Source organism: Bos mutus, unplaced genomic scaffold, assembly GCF_027580195.1.
Source record: "Bos mutus isolate GX-2022 unplaced genomic scaffold, NWIPB_WYAK_1.1 CTG1531, whole genome shotgun sequence".
NCBI classification, from domain to species: Eukaryota; Metazoa; Chordata; class Mammalia; order Artiodactyla; family Bovidae; genus Bos; species Bos mutus.
In genome coordinates, this window is record NW_027218989.1 from 1 (window position 1) to 12,122 (window position 12,122).

Consider the following 12,122-nt stretch of genomic DNA (forward strand, 5'->3'; position numbering starts at 1 on the left):
AAAACTTATCACAAAACACAGGCTACACTAAAGTAGAGAACAAAATCTGAAGGGAAAAATAAGTCATCACTCAAATATTCACCAAATTCATGTGACTGGAACCCCATCGGGTTCCAGTATGATCATAAGTTCTTCACATGTCACCCTTTCTTTGTATCACATAAGTGACAAATAATCCCGAATTTCCTTCTTGGAGCAGAAGGCACTTGGACCTGCGGGCAGGATCCTGAGCCAGTCATCTGGAATGGATTTTCCAGTGGCATTTGAAAGTCCCCAGCTGACGGAAGGCTCTGTGACACTCGGGGCACACGTAGGGCTTGAGCCCAGAGTGGGTGCGTCGGTGAACTTTGAGGTTCCCTCGGTGGCTAAAAGCTCTGTCACAGTGCTCACACGGAAGGGCTTCTCCTGGGTGTGGGTGCTCTTGTGAGCACGCAGCGTGGAGTTGTGGGTGAACTTCTTGAGGCAGAGATCACAGCTGTAGGGCTTCACACCAGTGTGGATCCGCTCCTGAACCCGCAGATCTGAAAGCTGTATGAAACCTTTGGCACAGATGTCGCATTGAAAGGGCCTGTCTCCTGTGTGTGTCCTCTGGTGCAGGGTAAGCTGAGATTGATAAGGAAAGCTCTTTTTGCACACCTTGCATTCAGAGCGTGCCCGTCCCGGGGTTTCTGCTCCCTCAGGAAGACTGGTGGGTCCCACGCTGCCAGATGAACCAACGGAATGCGACCCAAGCTGTCCTGAGATCTCTCCTTGGTCCAAACACGTGGCTGCTTCTTGACGCACGTCTTGGCAAGTGGGGCTGCTGTCCTGCTTCCTTTTGACACGTCTGCGATTCTTCAGAGGCCTTCGTCTGGATCCACTCGTAGTAGAAACGTCTCCCTCTGGAACACAGGAGGAAAGGGTTCAGGAGCCACATTTTAAATACCAGTTCTTTTTTGAGGATTCTTCTGTCTCTCTATGCTCCCAGAATCCGCTGAAAGAGATTCAGCACCACATTTAACAAGGAGCATTTTCTGTACTGCCCGCCTCACTGGAACCCTGATGTTGGCTGAGAAGTTCCCATCAAGCAACCAAGCTAAGAGCTTGGACTATGGGACTCTGGAACGTTGATGATGGAGGTTGGCACTGGACAATGATCTCCACCCAACCCATCCAAGCATGGTGATGCTGGCTACCCAGCCCCATGCCACCATAGGAGGGAGTCACTAACACTGCTGAATTTCACAGTTTTGAATACTCACCAGAACCCTTCAGAAGTTCAGGTTCTTGAGATTGAAGGGTTTTTGTGTCTCCCCTGTCTTCCAGCAGGTCCTTCTCCAAGTTCTCCCTGGGCAGGTGACCCTCCAGCTCACCTATTTCAGGAACAGTCCCTGGTGGGAGAGCTCTCTGGTCTTGACAAGGGACAAACAAGCAGAGTCAATAACCCATGTACCTTAGTCTGTGGAAAACTGTTTCCTGTTTCCCCATCGGCCTCGTATCTTGATCTAAGACTCCAACTTATGTCATTTTAGGTGAATTGCCCTGACTTCTTCTGGTCCACCCCATCACCCTGATTGATAATCATCTCCTGATACTCAAGGCTGTCCTGGATCTATACAGACTGTATCATGCAATCAAATCAGGACATCCCAGTTGGCACTCTGACTTCTCTATGCATAGGTCTCTCCAAATCATACCCACTCCTGACTGCCCCGACTCTGGAAGTAAAGAACTCTAGGTCCAGCTCTCTTGATGCCATCATTGTTAGAGACTTTGCCTGGATGCATTTTTGTGATGGTGGTTACCCAGTACATAGGAAGATGACGACCAGTATTCTTGGTCTCTAATCCATGCAAGTCAATAGCATCCCCTGCCCATACCCAACCTTATTTGAGCAAATCAACTGTCTTCCATTCATTCTTCAATGTCTGAAAGGGAAAGTGTTAGTCACTCAGTCGTGTCTGACTCTCTGCAACCCCATGGACTATAGCTGCCAGGTTCCTCTGTTCATGGGATTCTCCAGGCAAGAACACTAGAGTGAGTAGCCATTCCCTTCTACAGGGGATCTTTCTGACCCAGACATCGAACCCAGGTCTCCTGCATTGTCGGCAGATTCTTCACCATCTGAGCCACCAGGGAAGCCCAATGTCTACTGGGGGGCAAAATGAGTCCACTTTGGAGTCACTCCTTCAGTTGTAAGAAATGATCACATTCTAAATATAAAGTGCCCTTGGGCAAAGTGGCCGTGGGTAAATCCGCTGTCAGTGCATTTACCTGCAGCAAACTGAACCTAGGATCATGTCAGGAAGACAGGATTCCCTTCTCCCCACTCCTAAGAATAGATTCTTTCATGGCAGAGGGATAAAGATGGATTAGCTTCATTCTCACAGTGACTAGAAAAAATGCCTAGGAACTGAATGTATCCACAGGAATTCCTGGAAGCAATGGGTCCATTCCTGTCCTTTGCCAAATCTCCCCATTACTCCAGCAGCCACACCCACCTGACTCTCTTCTACCTGCTTCCACTCTCTCTCCTGCTCCCTAGACAGGTCTGTGGCTCCTGGCAGATTCTGCAGCTCTTGGCTTCCCTCCTCGCCATCCTCTGTAGGTATGACCCTTGAGGGGGGTTGGGGCTCCCCACACGGGTCTCTCTCATCGTCCATGTGACCGGCCTTGGCTTCAACCATCTCAATGTCGGGATCATGCACAAGATATTTCTGCCCTTGTATGCAGAATATGGTCTGTGAGGGGAGAAATCAATCAAGATCAGTCTGTATAAGACCTGGAATGTAGCTTTCAGGCATCCAATGGCATTGACAATAGAAGCTCCCGTTTGGTGTAAAAGATCTACGTCCTTCGAGTGAGACAGCCAAAAGTATCTTCCAAATTGCCCAGTTGTGAACTTCTCTCACCTGTTTGGGAACCACTGATACAGAGCCAAACCCGCAGGTCCTATCTTATGATCCCTGCAGCTTGCACGTGTCTCCTTGTCCCACACCCATCACTAAGGTCCTACTCACCCAGTTCTTGGGTTTCTGCTTATTTTTCAGCACGTCCTCCAGGTCTTTGCAACTCTGCACCCCACTTTCTCTGATCAGGACCTGGCACTCCAGGGGCATGTAGATCATGAACTGCTCCAGCACCAGCCTGTCCATCATCTGCTCCTTGGTGTGAAGATCCGGCCTCAGCCACAGATGGCAGAGTTCAGAGTCTCCTCAGGTCCTTGACGGGGTCACATTCCTCCGAGCTGCTAAATGTTCTGATCCGGACGTGCGAGGTTTCCTGGTCACAGTCTGAGTTTTCCATGAGTGTGTCTCGGGGTGGCACGGACGCCAGTGACTCTGCCCCAGGGCTGTCTGTGATGTGTCCACAACCCTGAAAAAATGTCTGGTCCTCAGCCATACTGATGGAGGAAATTTCCAGTAGGACTCTGAGCAAATGCTTCTAGAAGTGGGTGCCCAGTTGACGCCTATGGAAATGGATTTCCTCTGCTTTTCCTCAGCATTAAAGTCACTGTTTAGCAGTCTAGGGAGAGAGAGAAAAAAAAAAGAAACAAATTGGTTTCATTTTGTTCCACCCTTCCATCTCCCCTACATCCCAATATTGGACACTATTGCCCGACTCATTCAATATTTCATAAAACTGTCTTGTCAGAAATGACCATAGGGCTTCCTTGGTGGTCCAGTGGCTAAGAATCTGCCTGCCAATGCAGGGGGACATGGTTTGATCCCTGATACTGGAAGATCCCACCTGCCTCTAAGTCTGTGCACCACAACTCTTGAACATGAGAGGGGCATCTACTGAACCTGCACTCTAGACTCCCAGCTCTGCCACCGGAGAAGCCACCACAATGAGAAGCCCAGACCCCTCAGCCCATACCCCACTGCCTATGACTAGAGAAAGCCCTCACAGCATAGAAGACCCAGCCCAACCATAATGAATGAATTAAAAAATTAAAAATACTAATAGATGTTTTATAATAGAGGACACTAATAGATGGAGAAATATACCATGTTCATGGATTGGAAGAATCAATATAGTGAAAATGAGTATACTAACCCAAAGCAATTTATAGATTCAATGCAATCCCTATCAAGCTACCAATGGTATTCCTCACAGAGCTAGAACAAATAATTTCACAATTTGTATGGAAATACAAAAAACCTCGAATAGCCAAAGCTATCTTGAGAAAGAAGAATGGAACTGGAGGAATCAACCTACCTGACTTCAGGCTCTACTACAAAGCCACAGTTATCAAGACAGTATGGTACTGGCACAAAGACAGAAATATTGATCAATGGAACAAAATAGAAAGCCCAGAGATAAATCCACACACATATGGACACCTTATCTTTGAGAAAGGAGGCAAGAATATACAATGGATTAAAGACAATCTCTTTAACAAGCGGTGCTGGGAAATCTGGTCAACCACTTGTAAAAGAATGAAACTAGACCACTTTCTAACACCATACCCAAAAATTAACTCAAAATGGATTAAAGATCTAAATGTAAGACCAGAAATTATAAAACTCCTAGAAGAGAACATAGGCAAAACACTCTCCAACATACATCACAGCAGGATCCTCTATGACCCATCTCCCAGAATATTGGAAATAAAAGCAAAAATAAACAAATGGGACCTAATTAAACTTAAAAGCCTCTGCTCAACAAAGGAAACTATTAGCAAGGTGAAAAGGCAGCCTTCAGAATGGGAGAAAATAATAGCAAATGAAGCAACTGACAAACAACTAATCTCAAAAATAGACAAGCAACTCCTACAGCTCAACTCCAGAAAAAAAAAAATGACCCAATCAAAAAACGGGCCAAAGAACTAAATAGACATTTCTCCAAAGAAGACATACAGATGGCTAACAAACACATGAAAAGATGCTGAACATCACTCATTATCAGAGAAATGCAAATCAAAACCACTATGAGGTACCATTTCACGCCAGTCAGAATGGCTGCAATCCAAAAGTCTACAAGCAATGAATGTGGAGAGGGTGTGGAGAAAAGGGAACCCTCTTACACTGTTGGTGGGAATGCAAACTAGTACAGCCACTATGGAGAACAGTGTGGAGATTCCTTAAAACTCTGGAAATAGAACTGCCTTATGATCCAGCAATCCCACTGCTGGGCATACACACTGAGGAAACCAGAAGGGAAAGAGACACGTGTACCCCAATGTTCATCGCAGCACTGTTTATAATAGCCAGGACATGGAAACAACCTAGATGTCCATCAGCAGATGAATGGATAAGAAAGCAGTGGTACATATACACAATGGAGTATTACTCAGCCATTAAAAAGAATACATTTGAATCAGTTCTAATGAGGTGGATGAAACTGGAGCCTATTATACAGAGTGAAGTAAGCCAGAAAGAAAAACACGAATACAGTATACTAACGCATATATATGGAATTTAGAAAGATGCTAACAATAACCCTGTGTACGAGACAGCAAAAGAGACAGTGATGTATAGAACAGTCTTATGGACTCTGTTGCAGAGGGAGAGGGTGGGAAGATTTGGGAGAATGGTATTGAAACATGTATATTATCATGTATGAAACGAGTTGCCAGTCCAGGTTCGATGCACGATACTGGATGCTTGGGGCTAGTGCACTGGGACGACCCAGAGGGATGGTATGGGGAGGGAGGAGGGAGGAGGGTTCAGGATGGGGAACACATGTATACCTGTGGCGGATTCATTTTGATATTTGGCAAAACAAATACAATTTGTAAAGTTTAAAAATAAAATAAAATTAAAAAAATTAAAAACTACTAATAAATATATATGTAGTTTTTAAATGGCCATAGGGTTACCACTCAGAAACCCTTGAAGAAAACCAGCCACCTCACAGCAACGTGTGTGGAAACAGTCTTCTCCCCTTCAGAAGAGTTCCATTAACCATTGTTAATGTGGGGTTAGAGGAAGATCTCCTGTCATAAGGTCTCCCAGCTAATGTGAGATGAACAGAAAGCAAGACCTTTCTGAAACCCACCCATGAGTCCTGATTTCTAGGCATTCTCCTTGGATGTGCCCACTCATCGCTTACCCCTTCCAGGTCTCTTACCTTCAGCCTCCTCAGGTCAGGCACTGGCTCTCAAAGTGTGTCTGGAGCTGAAATGTCTGTATTTATAGGGAGTCTGTATTTATAGTGAAACACCAGGGGTTTCTGGCCATAACCTCATCATCCCAGTGATTGGAAAAAGGGCATAGAGGGAACCACTTTGGATAATCTGGGTAGATTTCATTTCCTGTGGAGACTCCAACAGGTAGAACCATTAAAGAGGCCACCATATTGGTTTGCCGTAAACTTTCTCTAATGTATTTTATTTAATTTAGACTTCATGGATGGCATTTATTGGGGAAAAAGACTGCTTTTCCTGATCTAATGAATTTTTTCTCTCTGCTTGAAGACTGTGAGGCAGTGCAATAAGTGTAATCCATAGGTTGTAATCAAATTGGGTTACCTAATCTTGTTTCTTTTCTCAGGAAATCATTCATCAAAGACTCTTGTCTAAAATCAGTTAATGAGGTCAACTGTAAGAAACCATTTCAGAGAGGCATCACAGAAACCAGAGGTTGTACACCAGTAGAGAAAAAGAGGAGAAGGCAATGGCACCCCACTCCAGTACTCTGGCCTGGAAATCCCATGGATGCAGGAGCCTGGTGGGCTACAGTCCATGGGGTCTCTAGGGTCGACACGACTGAGCGACTTCACTTTCACTTTTCCCTTTCAGGCATTGGAGAAAGAAATGGCAACCCACTCCAGTGTTCTTGCCTGGAGAATTCCAGGGACGGGGGAGCCTGGTGGGCTTCCGTCTATGGGGTAGCACAATGTCAGACATGACTGGAGTGACTTAGCCGCAGTTAGCAGCAGCAGGGGAAAAGAATGACACTTATCAATTTAAGAAGCCTTCTTTATCTAAATACCTAAGGACGCAGTATCCAAACTAGTACAAAGGGAACATATCTCAACATAATAATGGCCACATAGACAAAACCATGGCTATCACCTACCTGTAGCAAAGTCTTAGAAGAGAAAACACACAGCTCTCTGATAGAAATGTGTTTGCTTATTTGAAACTTAAATTTCACTGTTGATCCTGTATTTAATCTAGCTGTCCTGCTAGGAGCATCCTATTTTACAAGGATATCACTCCTGACAAGAAGGCAATCAGCAGTAGCCTCACTCTGATGATGAGGTACTGATAACCAGTGAGACACAGCTTCATTGGAAGAACAAGAACAACATGAAGAGAAAACATGTAAGAAAACCAGAGTCTATTTCATAAGGCAATTCTCCTCCAATTGAAAATAAACAAATGAAAAAGAAAACTATAGTCTATAGCAAAGTAGAAAACAAAATCCAAAGGGAAAAATAAGTCATCACTCAAGTATCCTAATTCACGCGAGTGGAACCCCACTGGGTTCCACGATCCTCCTAAGCCCCTCCCCTGTCATCCACACTTTGTATCACACAGGTGACAAATCATTCTAAATTTTCTCATTAAAATAGAAAAGACCTGGACCTGAGGGCAGGGTCCTGAGCCAGTCATCTGGAATGGATTTTCCGGTGGCGTTTGAAAGTCCCCAGCTGACGGAAGGCTCTGTGACACTCGGGGCACACGTAGGGCTTGAGCCCAGAGTGGGTGTGTCGGTGAACACTGAGGTTCCCTCGGTGGCCGAAAGCTCTGTCACAGTGCTCAGAGCGGAAAGGCTTCCTCTGGGTATGGGTCCTCTTGTGACCACGCAGCGTGGAGTTGTGGGTGAATCTCTTGAAGCAGATGTCACAGCTGTAGGGCTTCTAACCAGTGTGGATCCGCTCATGAACTCGCAGGTCTGAAGGCTGTATGAACCCTCTGGCACAGATGTCACATTGAAAGGGCCTCTCTCCTGTGTGTGTCCTCTGGTGCAAGGTAAGCTGAGATTGATAAGGAAAGCTCTTTTTGCACACCTTCATTCAGAGGGTGCCCGTCCCAGGGTTTCAGCTCCCTCAGGAAGACTGGTGGGTCCCACGGTGCCAAATGCACCAACGGAATGGGACCCAAACTGTCCTGAGAACTCTCTTTGGTCCAAACACAAGGCTGCTTCTTGACCCACGTCTTGGCAAGTGGGAGTGCTGTCCCTCTTCCTTTTGACATGTCTGGGATTCTTCAGAGGACCTCGTCTGGATCCACTCGGAGTGGAAACATCTCCCTCTGGAACACAAGAGGAAAGGCTTCAGAGCCACATTTGAAGTATCACTTCCTTCCTGGGGACTCTCCCCTCTCTCTCTGCCCTCCCAGAATCTGCTGAAAGAAGAGATTCAGCACCATATTTATCAAGGAGCATTTTCCATGGTGCCGGCCTCATTGGAACCATCCCTAATCTTGGCTACAGACTTCCCAGAAACCAAACGACATAAGAGTCTAGCGGATGAAACACTCTGGAATATTGACAATGGAGAAGGTTGGCATTGGAGAACCAACTCCTACACCACAACACCAAGGGATGGAAATGTTGGGTACCCATTCCTGGACATCAGTGGAGGTAGTCATTACCTCCTGCAGTCTCCAAGTTTTTAATACTCACCACGATCCTGCAGAAGTTCAGGCTCTTGAGATGAAAGGGTTCTTGTCACTCCTGTGTCTTCCAGCAGGTCCTTCTCCAAGTTCTCCTGGAGGGTGTCTGACCCTCCAGTTCACCTGTATCAGGAATGGTCTCCGGTGGGACAGCTTTCTGGCCCTGACAAGGGGAAACCAAGCAGAGTCAATCCCACTGCCTTAGCCCACAGCAAGCTCTGTCTCCTCTTTCCCCACCCGCATCGTACCCTGATCTCACACTCCAGCTTTCTGGATATCAGTTTGGGAGATATGCCCTGACTGCTTCCCATCACCCTGATTGGCAATCCTCTTCTGATTCCCATGTCTGTCCTTGATCGATACTGAGCACCTTGGCAAACAAGTCCAGACTTCAAAGCTGGCACTGCCAATTATCTATGCACATATCCCTCCACCTCATCTCACATTCTCCAGGCCCTGAATCTGAAAGCAGAGGATTCTGGCTTTAGGGCTCCTGACTTCACCACTTGCTGGTACCCTGCCTGGATTTCTCTTTGCATGGAATGTGGCCTGGGGCATAATAAGATGATAAGCAGTATAGCTGTTATACTGTATAGCTCTATTCTATACTATATAGCTCTATTCATGAGAAATCAGTAGCATCTCCTATCCCGATTCACATTTCAAAAAAATCCTCTCTCTCCAGACATACTCCAAAATCTGAGGGGAAAAATAACTCCAACGGGGAACTTGTTATTCAATTCAAGGTGTTTACAATATCCCCCAATATTAGTGCCTGTGACAAAATCCATCATGGGTGAAACAGGTGTGAGTGCATTTACCCCTGATGAACCGACCCAGCACCATCCCGTGGAAACAGGACTCCTCTGCCCTCATGCTTAGGGCCACAAGCTTTCATGGTGAAGGACTATGAAAGAGGGACTGTCTTCATTCTCACACTGAGTGGAAAATGGCCGGGAACGGAATGCATCCATGGGAATTCCTGGAGGCAGTGGGTCCATTCCTGTCCTTTGCCAAGTTCTCCCAATTACTTCTGCAGCCACGCCCATCCGATCCTCTTTTACCTGTTCCCAGACTGGAGGTCAGGACATCACACTCACCTGCCCCCTCAACAGGTCCTTGGCTCCTGGCAGATGCTGCCCGTCTCGGCTTTCCTGCTGGCCATCGTCTGGAGGGACGACACTGACTGTGGACTGGGGCTCCCTGGCTTGGTCTTCCTCACCGTGCCTCTCACTGACCTCAGATCCTAACATCTCAACACCCGAGACTGGCATCAAAAAATCCTCGCCTTGGACACGGACTACAGCCTGTGAGGAAAAATTCAGATAGTATCAGTCTCCCTTCACAAGATCCAAAAAGGTAATCATTGTGTATCCCACCCTAGGAGCCCACCTCCTGGGAATGACATTTGAAAGACCAATACCCTCAAAGTGAGGACCAGCAGAAACATCTCCAGTGATGCCACAGGCCAACTGCACACCCCTCTTGTAATCAGTGATTTAGACCCAAGCCCTCTGATCCTTCTGCTTCATCTCCCAGCTCGCAGCCCCTCATGCCACCGTTCCCTGTCTCAGCGGGTCACTAGGGTCCTATTCACCCATTTCTGTAGCTTGTGCTTCTTTCTTAGCACCTCCTCCAGATCCTTACAAGTCTCGGCACCACTACCTTTGACTAAGACCTGGATGTCCGGTGGCATGCACATCACGAACTGCTCCAGCACCAGCCTGTCCACCATGTCCTCCTTGGTGTGAAGATCCGGCCTCAGCCACAGACTGCAGAGTTCACGGAGCCTCCTCAGAGCCTTGATCAGGTCGGATTCGTCTGAGCTGCTAAATGTTCTGAAGCGACCGCACAACTCTTCAAGGTCAGAGTCGGGGTTTTCCCTTCGAGTGTCTTGGCATGGCGCAGACGCTGGCGACTCTGCTCCGGGGCTGTCCGCCTCGAGGCCACGACCCCTTGTCTGGTTCTCAGCCATACTGACTGTAGAGTTTTTCAGTAGGACTCTGGGCAAATGCTTCTAGAAGTGGGTGCCCAACTGACCCCAATGGAAAGGAATTTCCTCTTGCTTTTCCTCAGTAAACAGATTCAGTATTCAGAAATATGGGGGCAAAAAAGAAAAAAGAATGCAGCCAATTAGTTTTATTTTCATCCACCCTACCATCCCTCATCCCAATACTGGGCATTATTACCCCTTCTGTATTTCACACCAGGGACAAGAATCCATTCTCTTATTCCTCCGACAAGAAACTGTGTGGTCAAAACTGTCCACAGGGCACTGCTTAAAAGCCCTTGTTGGAAAAATGAAGCACACCACACGACACCATGGAGTGTGGAAACAATCTCATCTCACACAAGATTCCACAAATGAATCACAGTTCCCGTGTGGCCGGAGGGAGATCGGTGGATTTCACACGGTCTCTGAGCGAATGCAAGGTGAACAGAAAGCCAGGACTTACTGAAACCCACTTCCACGTGCCCTGACTTTCGAGCGTTCTCTTTAGACATTGCCCATCAATTACCTCCTTGAAGCCTTCTCGCCTCGGTCCTCCTCAGTTGGGGACTTGCTCTCAAACTCGGCCGGCGGAGAAGCGTCTCTCTATGGAGCTGGAAGAATCGGCGCATGGATTCGTTGAGGGCGGGGCAAACCTTTCTAGATAATTCCCCTTTACTTAATCACAGGGATTCGATTGCCCATGGAAACTTGCTCAGGAGAAACCACGATTTACTAAAGAGGCCTCCATAGTGATTTAGCGACAGATTCTGGTTTTTTTTTTTTTTTTCTGTTTTTGGCCAATCAGGGGGGCAGGTGCGGTCTCAGTTCCCAGACCGCGGAAGGAAACCACGGCGCATGCAGCGGGAGCACTAAGTCTCACCCGCTGGACCGCTAGGGAAATCCCTCGGTTTCCCTTTGGATTTCATTGATTTTGGACTTTGGGGACTGCACTTTGGGTGAATGGACTGGTTTTAATGACCTTATGAATTTTTTGTCTTACTGCCTGGAGGGTTTGACGGAGTCGGAGACATGGTGCTGGGTACCAGATGGGTTTGACTCCACTCGTCTTTTCTGTTCTTGTGAGATAAGTCTTCAAAGGCTTTTCTAAAATCAGCTGATGAGCTAAGGCGTGAGAAGACCCGATTTCTAAGTAGCCTTTTTGAAGACTAGAAGTTGTACACTAATAGGAAAAAAGAATGACACCTATCACTTTCAGAAGCCTTCCTTTTTCGAAACACCTCGGGAAGAAATCCCTGAAGTATGGAGTGAGTGAATCTATCTCAGCATAATAACAGCCATGTAGGCAAAACCACGGCCATCACCTATTCCCTGTAATAAAGTCTTAGAAAATACGCAGACACATTTGACAGAAATGTGTTTATTTGAAATTTAAATTCCACTAGAGAGCTTGGCCTCTGTGCCAGGACCATGCAGGTTTACAGAGAAGTCCTGCCTAACAGGAAGGCAGTCAACAGTAGGCTCAGTTTCATGATGAAGTTCTGAGAACTAATGAGACATGCTTTCAGTAGAAGAATAACAAAAGAAAGCAAAAACTGATTGAAACAGGCTACACTAAAGTAT

At 46.7% G+C, this 12,122-nt stretch overlaps 2 pseudogenes; both read right to left on the bottom strand.

Moving 5' to 3' along the window:
- Nucleotides 1–235: 235 nt before the first annotated feature.
- LOC102273789 (zinc finger and SCAN domain-containing protein 5B-like) lies at nt 236–3,381 on the bottom strand (annotated as a pseudogene).
- Nucleotides 3,382–7,539: 4,158 nt separating this feature from the next.
- LOC102288389 (zinc finger and SCAN domain-containing protein 5B-like) lies at nt 7,540–10,523 on the bottom strand (annotated as a pseudogene).
- Between the last annotated feature and the right edge of the window lie 1,599 nt (nt 10,524–12,122).